This window comes from Paramormyrops kingsleyae, chromosome 1, assembly GCF_048594095.1.
Source record: "Paramormyrops kingsleyae isolate MSU_618 chromosome 1, PKINGS_0.4, whole genome shotgun sequence".
In the NCBI taxonomy this organism is placed as follows: domain Eukaryota; kingdom Metazoa; phylum Chordata; class Actinopteri; order Osteoglossiformes; family Mormyridae; genus Paramormyrops; species Paramormyrops kingsleyae.
In genome coordinates this window covers 13,499,685-13,511,935 of record NC_132797.1, presented here as the reverse complement: position 1 = coordinate 13,511,935, position 12,251 = coordinate 13,499,685, and the positions used below count along the sequence as shown (strand labels likewise).

At 44.2% G+C, this 12,251-nt stretch overlaps 1 protein-coding gene and 1 long non-coding RNA gene across 10 annotated transcripts in view; both read right to left on the bottom strand.

Moving 5' to 3' along the window:
• The window catches only part of ppfia2 (PTPRF interacting protein alpha 2), a 134,278-nt gene extending 126,472 nt beyond the window's left edge, over nt 1–7,806 (bottom strand). For all 9 annotated transcript variants that reach the window (XM_072709981.1, XM_023838641.2, XM_023838640.2 and 6 more), the window contains exon 1: nt 7,535–7,806. The gene's annotated coding sequence lies outside the window, so the exon portion shown is untranslated. The remainder of the gene's footprint in view (nt 1–7,534) is intronic.
• A 1,639-nt stretch (nt 7,807–9,445) lies between these two features.
• On the bottom strand, nt 9,446–10,799 carry LOC111857611 (uncharacterized). Its single transcript, XR_011982911.1, has 5 exons — nt 10,717–10,799; nt 10,404–10,529; nt 9,909–9,966; nt 9,672–9,752; nt 9,446–9,576 (listed from the first exon to the last, which is right to left on the bottom strand). It is a non-coding gene; the product is annotated as an uncharacterized lncRNA (long non-coding RNA).
• Nucleotides 10,800–12,251: the final 1,452 nt, after the last annotated feature.

Genomic DNA, 12,251 nt, shown 5'->3' with positions numbered 1-12,251 from the left:
TTACCAAGGGGGAACCCCCTGACATCTCCCAGTCAGCAAATTTCAAGTCACATTTACCAAGAGGGGGCATCCATGGCAGGCAAATATTACTAGTCAAGTACCTACCCCTCAAAAAGTCTCCAATCTATAGGTCCAAGACAGACAGACAAAGACAGACAAACAGATAGATGTATATCTTACTTTTCTAAATCAAGATCCAAGCACTCAACTACAGATTAGATTTCGCACTTGTGATGCTCTGTGGGTCAGCCAATTCTCACATGGCGAGTTACACAATGTGATGGATCTGTAGTGCACGTGTCGCACGGCCCCGATTCCTAAACGAGGCTGATCGGGAATCGAACATGCCTTCCTGAATTACTCATCTCTCATCGTCGGTTCGGGTTAAGTTCGTCGGATTAACAAGAAGCACATTTGAGGCAAATTAAAAACGGCAGACAGACAGATGAACAATAAGAGTGAAATTCATTTAAAAACCTCAAACAACATTAAAAAGCAAAATAGTCAAGAGACACAGAAACTCCTGCACTTCCCAGAGCGGGTGCCGCTGTTCTGGGAGGCCAGCACTTTAAAAGAGTCCAGACGGACCATAAACCCAGTTAATGGGACGCTGTGCTCGCAGCCCAGCCCCCAAAGCCTAGCAGAACCAGCAACGAGCATCTCCACGCTGCCAGAGGCTGTCGACGCCAGCAGCAGCACCAAGCTGCATAGACTCTCGGCATCTGAAAAGCTCTGTGGCAATATGGCAGTGCAAGTTTGCAATGCAAAAAAGCAAAAACATCAATGTTCCCCGCATCCCCGTGTGCCAGAAGATAACAGCCGGGCTGTCTCTCGACACCGCCTGGGCCGGGAGATCGTGCTCTCCGCGTGGACCAGGCACGCCGCCATCCTCACTGTCCGCCAGCCAGGACATGCGGCCTCTGATAGGGGGGGCAGAGGGACTCACGGCCATTAACCAAACACCTGCTGCGATGGGGGCACTGCAGCATGTGCCTGTGGGTGTGTGAGTAGATGTGGCCCTGGGCTGGACCAAGGTGTTTCTCTGCCTCATCTTCTGTGCTGCCAGGGAGTGGATGCAGACCCTCCAGTAACCAGTAAATGGATGGATGGATGGATGGATGACTGGATAAACTAGCATGCAGGTATTTGCCAGCTATTACAATTACAATATCTTCTGTTTATCAAAATACTACCTTATTAATCTGGTGGGAATGAAGCGCTGAAGTGAAATCATTCACCTTTCACCTTACACACAGTAGAAAAGTCAGAAGCATTCTCCAAAATTTCCACCACAAGAGCTAAAAGCTGAGTGACAGAGTTTGACCCTTGGGAAGTCGCTCATCCGTATCAGCATGTAAGTTAGTAACACACAGCCCATGAGAGAGAGTCTAAACATAACTGAGAACTTCAGACCAACAAGCTGCTGCTTGCTTACAAGGACCCCCCCCCCGCAGAATTGCCAGTTAAACACAACAGGGACACCACAGAACCACACCGGGTGGTAAGGTGTCATTAGCAGGAAGGGAGCTGGTCACACCTTGGTAACACTTTACTTCATCATAATGCGTTATAGACGCCTTCATAATGCATTATAATACATTCATAAAGTAATATACACACGGCTATAACTATTTATAAAAAGGCATAACACATAACAACCAATTCATTACACATTATGACTGCCTTATGAAACTCTCATCTATAATATACTATAGATACATTTATAATGCAAGACAAAGCATCCTTAATGCTTATACTGACCAATATAATGCATTATAAAGGTAGCTATAGTGTGTTACAGATGAGAGCTTCATAGAGCATTCAATATGCATAATACACATGGGTATAATGTGTTATGCCTGTTTATGAATAGTTATAGCCGTGTGTATAAGACCTTTATAATCCATTCATAATGTATGTATAATGCATTATACATGAGTGCTTTAAGTACCCATGTTACCGAAGTTTTCTTATCATCATCAAATAAAATTTATAAATACGTATTAATCGAGCTTTTATGTGGTACTGCCCAGAATCGAAACCCAGAGAACATAGCCTGTTATCTGGCTCTGTTGGCCCTAACGGTACCAAATGAACACAGCAGGAACACATTAACAGAAAAGTGAATGTGCAGTTAATGTTTGGCAGGGACACTCTGTACATTTCTGTGGCAGTTACGATTTGTGCTGATACCAAATTAATAATAATTGCCACCTATGTTCAAATTTGAAAAAAGTAAGAATCTTGCCCGTAATGTGAAAAAGAGGGCACACGATGTTACGGGGATGAAATGGGGGACATCGTGGACACGTTAATCATCGTATCGAAAACAAAACGAGTCCGCCGTGTGTTAGAGGGAATGGTGCTCGCCCAGAAGGATCGGCCCGTCTAGATTAACGAGCAAAGTGGCGATTCTGAATGTGACTCGGTTGGCCGGCCTGGGGGTAAGAGCCAGATTTTTTAAACAGATTAAGACTGATCTTATCGAACCGTATTAAATTTGACAGTGCACCTGATGTAGTACTGGCCTTACACAGTGTGGTCAGTAGCCATTGTATTAGGTATACTTGCCAATACCGGGTCTGTTTTGCCCATAGAGAAACCTGGATTCTTGGTGGCATGGATTCAAAAAAATATGGCAAAGGGATGATCCCTTACAGACTTTACCACATTTTCGCACATGTCCCCTTCGACCTCCCCGTTTTCTCCACTGACTGGATCTTCTTGTATATCACACCATTCTCTGTAAACTCTAGACACCAAACTGCAAGAAAACCCCGGGATGGTGCCTGTTTCCAAGACGCTGGTACCACCACGTCTGACACCAGCCATCACACCACATTTTACATCACGTCCATCATGCCGCGTCGACCATCATAAAACTTAGTCAAACAGTGACTGAACCTCTTGTCCCTGTCAGCTTGCTGTATATATTCAGTTGCAGCCGCATGATTCTGTTTGAAACAGAGGCACCGTGTGGCTCTGCAGGTCAAGGCACTGTGCCTGTGATCAGAAGGTCGCTGGTTCAAATTCCACGGCTGACAGAGTGATGTCACCGTTAGCAGCCCTTCAGCAAGGCCCTTAACCCCAAGTCCTCAAGGGACGGCGGCTGACCCTGCTCTCTGATCCACACTTGTACTTTGCTTTGGACAAAAGCGGCTGCTAAATAAACAAACGCAAATGAGCAGACTGTCTGCAGGTGTATCTTATAATGCGGCTGCTGGGTGTATGTGCACCGCATCATCATTAAGTCGAGCAAGTTACATCACCAATTCTCTAACAAAGCACAAGCAATGAATACGGGCACAATGCAAAATTAGGAGGTGGCACATAAACATACAATAATACATAAAGCAGCAGTTGCCATGGTAATTAATAGAATACCATTTACTGCTGACTGTTCTAATACGGAAAAATACCTAATTCCACATTTTTTTGTTCAAATGTTTCACGGACCACAATTATTAAATTACTAAACAATTATATGCACACATACAATTCTACAAAAAAAAAAAAAAAAACAACAGCACAACTGCATCTGCATCTTTATTCGGCATTTCAGGCACACATGACACAAATTTACATGTAAATTGTGCATAATGATCGCAATCATTGCACAACAAAGCTAAGGGGAAATAGGAATGGGGCTGAGGAGCTGAGGGCACTGCGACACCGGCGACACAGGAAATGCAGCAGAAGCGCTGGTGTTCCATCGCGGTGCCATATGCCAACTGGTGAATAATTTAAGCGTGCCGGATGCAGGGCCCCCACCCCTGTCACCACACGTCAGTCCCGAAGCACAGCCTGATGTGGGAATCACGGACACCTGCTGGAAACCTGAGCTTCCGGGTGCGGCTGGAGGGGGCGGGGGTGGGGGAGGGGTGCCGCACGATGCCAGGAACACCGGGGGATCCCAGGAAGGGCCACAGACACACCGAGTGGCCCAAGAGGCACGACGGCCAGCGCCTTCCACCGCCAGCCACCAGAGCCTCACTATGGACTTTCTCATCCTGTACACATTTAGGGAACGAACCCAGGCAATGCTGAGCAGAACTTCTGGGGGGGTGGAGGGCACGGCCACTCGGGAAGGCTGCCGTTAGACCTTCAGCGTATGGCTCAGCAGGTCAGGACTCCATGTTCATGATCAGAAGGTCGCCAGTTGGAATCCCTTTGGGCCCAGGAGCAAGGCCTTTAACCCCCAGTTCCAGGGGGCGCTGCATGCTGGCTGACCCTGTACTGTGACGTCCAAACTTCCTCTCACCTGTATATGTGTCCCATGGAGTGCAAGGGAGGATAGGGGAAAAGAAAATTTTCTCATCACAGCATCTGTATTCTGTGCAGAATGCACACACCTCAACCTATGTCCCTGTCTGCACCGAGAATAAAAAAGACAGACCCACCGGAGCCAGGACTCAACCCATCTGCTTGGGGTCAATTAATAAAAGATTAACTGACATTTCTCTGTATATTTTTAACCAGTCAGACTAGCCGTTTTATAGAACATAGAGGCGCCTGGCCCTTCACAGAGCAAGCAGTAACCCGCACAACAGTCCAATAAAACTGATACAGTCTCCAGACTCATCAATGTGGAGCCTCTGAAAATACTGACATCCATCCATCTCCCTTAACTGCTCATCCAGTACAGGGTCATGGGGGGAGGAAAGCAGAAACACTTGGCAGGACACACCCTGGATGGGATGTCAGTCTATCAGACTCTACACACAGAGTGGGGGCAGGAATCATACCCACAATGCAATAGGCTTGAGTCCACTGTGCTGCCCACCGAGTCACCCAGACAATTCACACATTGTTCAGAAACCAGAGAGTGTTTTTTTCTAACTCTAAACATTTCAGACGTTCTACACTCTGGCTCTAGGGAAAACTGAAGTGGAAAAACTTTGTTGAACTTTACAGAAGCCTGACAGCTACTCTTTTATCCAAGAGCAAAAATAAAATATTTAATCCGTTCTCTAGATGCTACTCTTTAATGAAAAGGATCCAGTAACTGAAAATGTTTAAAAAGACAGAAATGATGGTTTTAAGGGGTGGCATTTAAAAAGCGCTTCTTCAACAGAGTGCAGATGCTTTCCATATAAGGAAATACATCGGTCCTGCTTTTGCGATGTGTTCAGTCCTCGATCTAGATGTGGTTACGGCCACAGGAACCTGAACCAACTACAGCAACAGGAGTGCTGTCAGTTTTAAAAAATGAACACCATAAGATTTTTTCAGAACATGTTTTCATCATTCTAAATTCTTCTCATAAGACAATTCAGCTTTAAGGGAAAAAAAACAGCAGCCATAGTGGTACACAGTTGAATTATTAGTTTAAACCAAGATATGTATTGCCATACGAATAAAAGGAACCTGTAGATGATGGACTTAATCACCTTGTGATTAAGGATAACACCGCAATTGTATGACTTTACTTGCATAGAAAAATTAATCTGTTTTGTGTTAGTACCTTAAAACTACTGTATACTGTCTTATGTAGATGTCAGCACATGTTTATGACTGAATGAACTGGCCTGACAGCCTGAGTTCCAGGTACAACAGAGCTTACACTGCATGGCCCCATGTGAAATGTAGAGGCAGAGATCTATGATGTGGCACATTTACTTAGCATGCATTTTCTCATCATGTTTATGCAGGATTTCTTAATTCTTTCGAGCAGTAATTTAGTTCCTGTTACAATATTCCCCAGCCGAGAAAGGCCCTCCCCTCCTATCAAGCCACCATGGTAACCGACTTGGTGGTTGACTTGGAGACCACCCAATGGGATGTCCCCTGCTACCCATCACTAGCCGGTCTGCAGAAGCAGCAAATCCACAGCAGCCACCTCCATCCAGGCACAGAGCAAGACTGCCATTCCAGCTCCCCATTTTTTTCCTTCCACTTCCACAGGTTTGTTTTTGGGAATCATATCGAACCGGGACCTTAGTGAAAAACAACTCTCTGCAGACAGTACTCGACAGAGCCCCTCAGAGTGGGAAGGTCATACTGTGGCCATTACTAAACATTGCCTTGATCCTAAACCTGAATGATTTGAATAAATGATGACTTGAACTTGCAGAAAAATAGAAATTAAAAACATTCGCATGGACTAATGTGACTCAAAAATCATACTTGGGAAGGTAACAAAGTCAAATACTTCAAATTAATATTTGATTGCAAATTATTGGAACTGGATCTTTTCTGAAAATGAGAAATTTACTTAAATGCCACAGCTTATCGGATGCATATTGGACAACTGGAAAATTAGTGAAAAAAAAAAACTAAGGGAAGTCAACCCCCCCTCCCTCCCGACGCCCCCTTTCTTGTCATGTTTGAGCTGCCCGGCTGGGTCTCGGGGGTGGGGGAGGGAGTCGAGTTTCATCCCGCATGATGTCATTATCGCTCGGGATGCCTGTGGGAAGCCTCGCGCAGGGCGCCCCGGCGACATCGCCACGGTGCCGCCTGGAGACCCACGGAAGGCAAGGTCACCGAGAGTCGTCAATCAATGGAGATTTAATAAAGACCGGAATAAAGAGTAACGTTATGGCCAGTCTACACCCGATTTGCAGCAGAGCATGAGGGTCAGTGTCACTGGGCATCAAAGGCATATCTACCGATTCCATTTCTATAGGCACCGGTATCCATCCATATATTGCACAGGCTTAAAAATCATATTTTGTATGAGGTTACACTTGATCAGCCACAGGTATTTTAGCAAACCAAGATAACACTAGAAATTAAAATTAACTTTATTCTAGATTTTACGAACATTCCCCGGAAACACTCTCCAGGATATCCACAACCCCGTGCACATAACTTGCACCACAGAATTATTCCTCAGCAATAATACGTACATTACTGTTGCCTTTTAAGATGCTTTCATTAATATTTCAACAAGCAGGATAAATCAATAATTCATGCATAAAAACCAAAGGAAAAAAATGCAATCTATGTCATAAAGCTAATTAAGCGGTAATGCTACGGTTACTTTGTTTCAAGGGCGCCACACATGCGTTTGCGTGCACATTTCCGCATGTTTCATTCATCTCAGGGCATGCAAATGCTGTCATAACCCACAGACCACCACATACAGAAGGGGTGGTTACTTCTCGTTTCACGTTGACATTTATTAAAACACCAGTGATTCTCGCCAACATACACCCTTTATATCTGAAATACCACCTTCAGGGTGCTTTTATATTAATTGAGGAAAAACCCGTCCCCATTGTCTCAAATGCATGACATCATTCTTTTTTTCCCCCTCCACTCTTCTACTTGAAAACAGAGATGCACACAGCTGTATTTCTCATAATTTTGACCATTATCTCATTTCGGGCAAGAAACAATACAGCAATTACATTTACACGGAGCAATGCCACTCCGGCACCTCGCGCATCTGTACAAGTTTCCCTTAACAGCGTCCATGCAGGGCGGTCCGTATACATCACCTCACAGGTAGGCGAGCCATCATTCACAAATATTAATTAGCAGCTGGGAAAAAAATACATACATTATTAAAAAACAGACTAGACATACTTACAGTTTACTTATATATCCGTGCCCACTGTAGATGAACGACAGCCGCAGTCTCCGAAATCATACAGCTGCCCGCTCCGGGATCATCGGCGTTAGAGGGCTTCACTCGCCAACCGCCGCCACACGCAAGCCGGGCTTTCTGGGGAGGGCACCGGGGTTAAATCCACGCCTGGCATTTTTGCAAAAAACTTAAAACTGGCCAGCTCGCCGGTGACATCCCGTTTTCCAAAAATACCCATTGGTGAGAAGATGGCACGTTGCAATCTGTGCCTCGGAAAGCGCACCCCGGTAAAGACCATTGTCAGCGCCCGCGGAGGGGGGGCTCGTCTTAAAGTTGCAGTTGTGCATTTTTTTAATTCATTTTTGTTTCTTTGAGGAGACTGGCACTGTTTGGCCATGCAGATTAGAAAGCATAATTTATTTTCTCCAAACAAGCACTTTTGAAATAAGTGTTCGCAATGAACAGGTACCCCTGCAAGACGCACTGCTCCAAATGAAAATAAAATCAGTAATATGAAAGAATAAAAGGCTTGCCTTGTCACCCAAATGTAGCTTTGATATACATGTTGACAGGACTAAATAAATATTCCCGAATCCTAATTATGCCAAAATGTATGATTTGCGGGGTTTAAATTAGCCAGGATATAGACGGGGGGCATAAAGCCCCCGGTGCCCATGCAGCCCCTGCCTACCTGCCCACTCACCTCTGCCGCTCACATGAGTGGTTCCCGCCGAGCCCGAAATAAATGTGAAGTAATCGCTCTTGCCTTGGCCGTTACACTCCCATTTTAAGCGGGCGGATAGCGATTTTATGACCGTGAAACTCGGACTCCTCAGAACCGCTGTTTTGGTTTATAAGATCACTGTAGTTACCACCAAACATAACCCCAAGGACTACCTATATGCTTATCCCCCCGGCAGTGATGGGACGGCAGGTGTTACTCAATTATCTGGGCGTAATTGATACAGCACAGGGATCACGGGAAAGCCCAGACAGCAAGGGCTCCCATCGACCACCTAGTGTTAATACTGTGTTAATACTTCAATACAATGATTAACTATACGATCATGCATGCATAATTCGCTGAGCAAAGGTATTAGTCAAATGTGTTTTTTATAAACCATTTCGAGTATCTAAACTAATATATAATAGTTCCTTTACTTATACATAAAAACACCAACACTTACAGTACATACGTTTTACCCGCCTTTACTGAATATAAATCCGCAATTAGATATAAATGCTGCAGAATCTCTTTATAATAAACGATCTGCTAGACGTGTCTGTAGACGACATTTGCACCGAAGTGTGGATTTAATGATTAATAGTATTCGTTTTTATGTCTTTTGAAAAAGTTACTGGGGTTACATTGTTGGAAATTGACCATGAATAATCATTTGACCATGCTATCCAAGAAATACACGCAAAAAAATGCCTAAATCAGTTGACGACAGCAGCTGCTATTTTGTGACGCGTTTTCGAATGCAAATCAATGCATATATAGAGTAAACAGTCACTAGTTAATTATTCGTTCTGCATTTAAGATTTTATATCAATAGATCAAATAGTAATTCCTTAAGTTGCCAGGACGGGAAAAAAAAACAAATAAATGGTGGTCTGATTTTATTAGATTTCTCTGATAATGCTTTATTACTCGTTTAAGAACCACATTCTGAGTTTGAGAACCGGTTTTGTGGTCCTGGTTACCTACTATCTTGTTCCTGGGTTCATGCTCTTGATTAGTTGGAGTTTCACAGCTGGTGCAGTGGGTCACTGTTGTCTTCTGCACATTTAGTCTAACTGAACAGTCAGGTGTCACTATGCTGCAGAGTGAGTTGTCTTTTTAGGTCTTTCGTTCTCCTTGTGTCAAAGCGTGAAGAGGTTAAATGAATGACAAACCACACTCTTTTTTTCCTAAGACAGATTTTATTTATAAGGGCTGCAGGTTATGTTTCCAACAGCCAGGATATGAGGACAGACGTTGCCTGTCAGCTGCAGCCATGTAGACATTATAAGCGGCTCCCAGTGCTGGGTCCACGGATGTCCTTTGCCATAAAAAAAGAAGAAGAATTGGTTAAAATAACACAGAGAAGAAGCTCATAGTGTTGCCAATTACCCCCTTATAGTTAATGATAGTTACCCTTTTGTTGGCTATTCGCAGCCTGCCAAGGATTATGGCACGAGCTTGTTTGAAGTGCTTCTTTCCTTGGCTGATGAGCCTCTGTGGAAAGAAAATAGTATTTATCAATATGACATTGAATTACAGGAATATTATGGCATAACACAAATAATTGGCTAAGACAAATTCACAATATGTGCAAGCCTGCAAGAAACCAAAAACTCTAAAGGTGACTGACATGTTAGTTAATGTACTCACTGAGAAATCCTGGACGAGGGCCTTTAATTTTGGGCGAGTGCTTGGTCGCTCTGTCACCCTGCAAAACAGGACTCAAACATCAAGAAGGAGATATGGGCACTCACTGTGGCACCCGCTGCTCTAACTGTACCCTATTCATGTCATAGCTGTAGCCTCGTGTGTCACACCCCGCTCCGTCCGATCCTAATGTGTGCCACACCCCCTCGTTAACCTCATGTGGAATCCCAGTGTTTTACAGCTGTTTTGGATTGTTGTCATTAGTTCAGTGTATTTAGTCCGCGTTTCCGTTTGTATCCCCAGTTCGGTCATTGACGTTGTTATGTGGTGTGCTTTGTGTTTTTGGCATTAAACTCCGTATTCCCCGATCCCTGGCTTCCGTTCGCCTGATTCCCCGATCCGTGCTGCACGCGACGTGACATCGTGTGCATTCTTAGCTGACTAAGTCACTCAGAGTGTCGGAATTAGTGAATGTCCTGGACGGTATCAGAGCTTTACCTGAGAGCCGTGCTGGTTACGCTCCTTGGGCTGGATTTTAGTTCTGATGTCAGCCCAGTGATAGGTCACCAGGACTCCATCCAGCCCCAGGCCCATGACAAAGGCCCAAGCTGCCAAGTCCGTTTGCTGTGCAAAAAGTAACATTGAGACCGACGAGTTCAGCAGCTGAAGGAGATGGCCGCCCTACTAAATCCTATGCCATACTACACCGCTATCCAGCAGCGTATTAAAAATTACAGTGTGAGCTGTTTGAAATAACTGTTGAAAAGTGGAGAAAATGGCATAAGGGAACAGAGTAAAAGTGACTATTTACCACGCGATTGTAGAATGGGGTGTGCTCAGCAATGTCCACGATGCTTGTGGATGCGTAGCATACCACCTTCCCCGCGACCAGCTGCAGACACAGACAAACAATGACTTTTCAATTAATCTCACAAGCCCAGAATGCCCAGAATCTCACAATGCAAAGAAAGGACAATAATGCTATATTTTCTGCTACCAGTTTGCAATGTTCAAGGCTGCCAAAACTGGTATGAATCCAGTGTAAGTCAACAAAATGAGCAGCACCGAAGCCTCACCTTGATGGTCGTGCTTTCCCGGGTTAGTCTCGTGTGCACGGGAAAGCCCTTCAGAAGAAAAACAGATGGAGGTCCTGAGTGAATGGGCAGGATAGTTTCTATACCAGACTGAAAGAGCCCCGAGGAGGGAACACTCACATTAGGGCTCAGCTCAGTCATCTCCGCTTTTTTCTTTGCTAAGAGCAGGACTTCATTGCCAGAGATGCTGTGCTGTAGTGAGACTTCAAACACCTAAGACGACACAATACATTTGTAAAGTAAATAAAAACCAGCTGAGAATTAGCACAGCCATAATTACATTTTTAATGGGATGCTGGTCTCCATCAGTATCAGGCTCCACTAGAGACTCCACTGATACTGAGTGGTCTCCATCAGCATTAGGGTCATCTACAGACTCCAGATGCTGTTGGTCAGGAACAGAATATTTAATGTATGAATTCTGTTGTATTCATGGTTTTCTTAACTCTTAGGTTTTAGTATTGCTCAATGACATTAAATGTCATGTCAGCTCGTGATGCTGTTGCTAATTCTTTACAGAATTGCTTTATTCTAAGCTGTTGGACCCCTATATGAAATATGAAATTTAACTGAACTGGGCTGACACAGAGATCTGCATGTACAAGGAGTGCCCTTATATGCAAAAATGCTTCACATATTTAATATATACACATATATTTAATCAGAACATGAGATGACACGATTAAACGTTAATCCGTAAGCATTTTCTTAGCATTACAAGTATTTTGCACATAATAAGAAAGTAACTATTCAGGTACCTTCCTCCGGCTCCGCCCGTTCTCGAAGCCGCCGGACGAGGTATGCCGTCCCAGCGGCCGCAACCACCAGTCCGGTTGCGCAGAGCAAATGAGTAGCTTTGACGTTCTTAAGGATGTTTAAGATGGCCATCGAGATAATTCTCCTGCATTAACCAAGACGAAATGAACACTGTAACGTTGTGTTGCGATTGTTGTTGTTTAGGTCTAGAACTCAAGCGTTGCGTCTTTTAAATACGTCATTTCAAAATGAGGAAAATTTTGAAAACAATTGTATCACTTTGAAGGGGAATTACGACATTGACACGTAAATAATTTCCTTTGCATGGCTTTAAACTTGCCGCCATTTGTACACCGTATTTTAAACATGCAGAAGTCTTTACGGCACGTTGCAGAAGCGAGGGGATCCTTATACGCTGAGTGAAGGATTATGTAATGATTTCTCCACATGTAGTCAAATTGACACAGGTTTAAGTGCACATCCTGCTACTGCTATT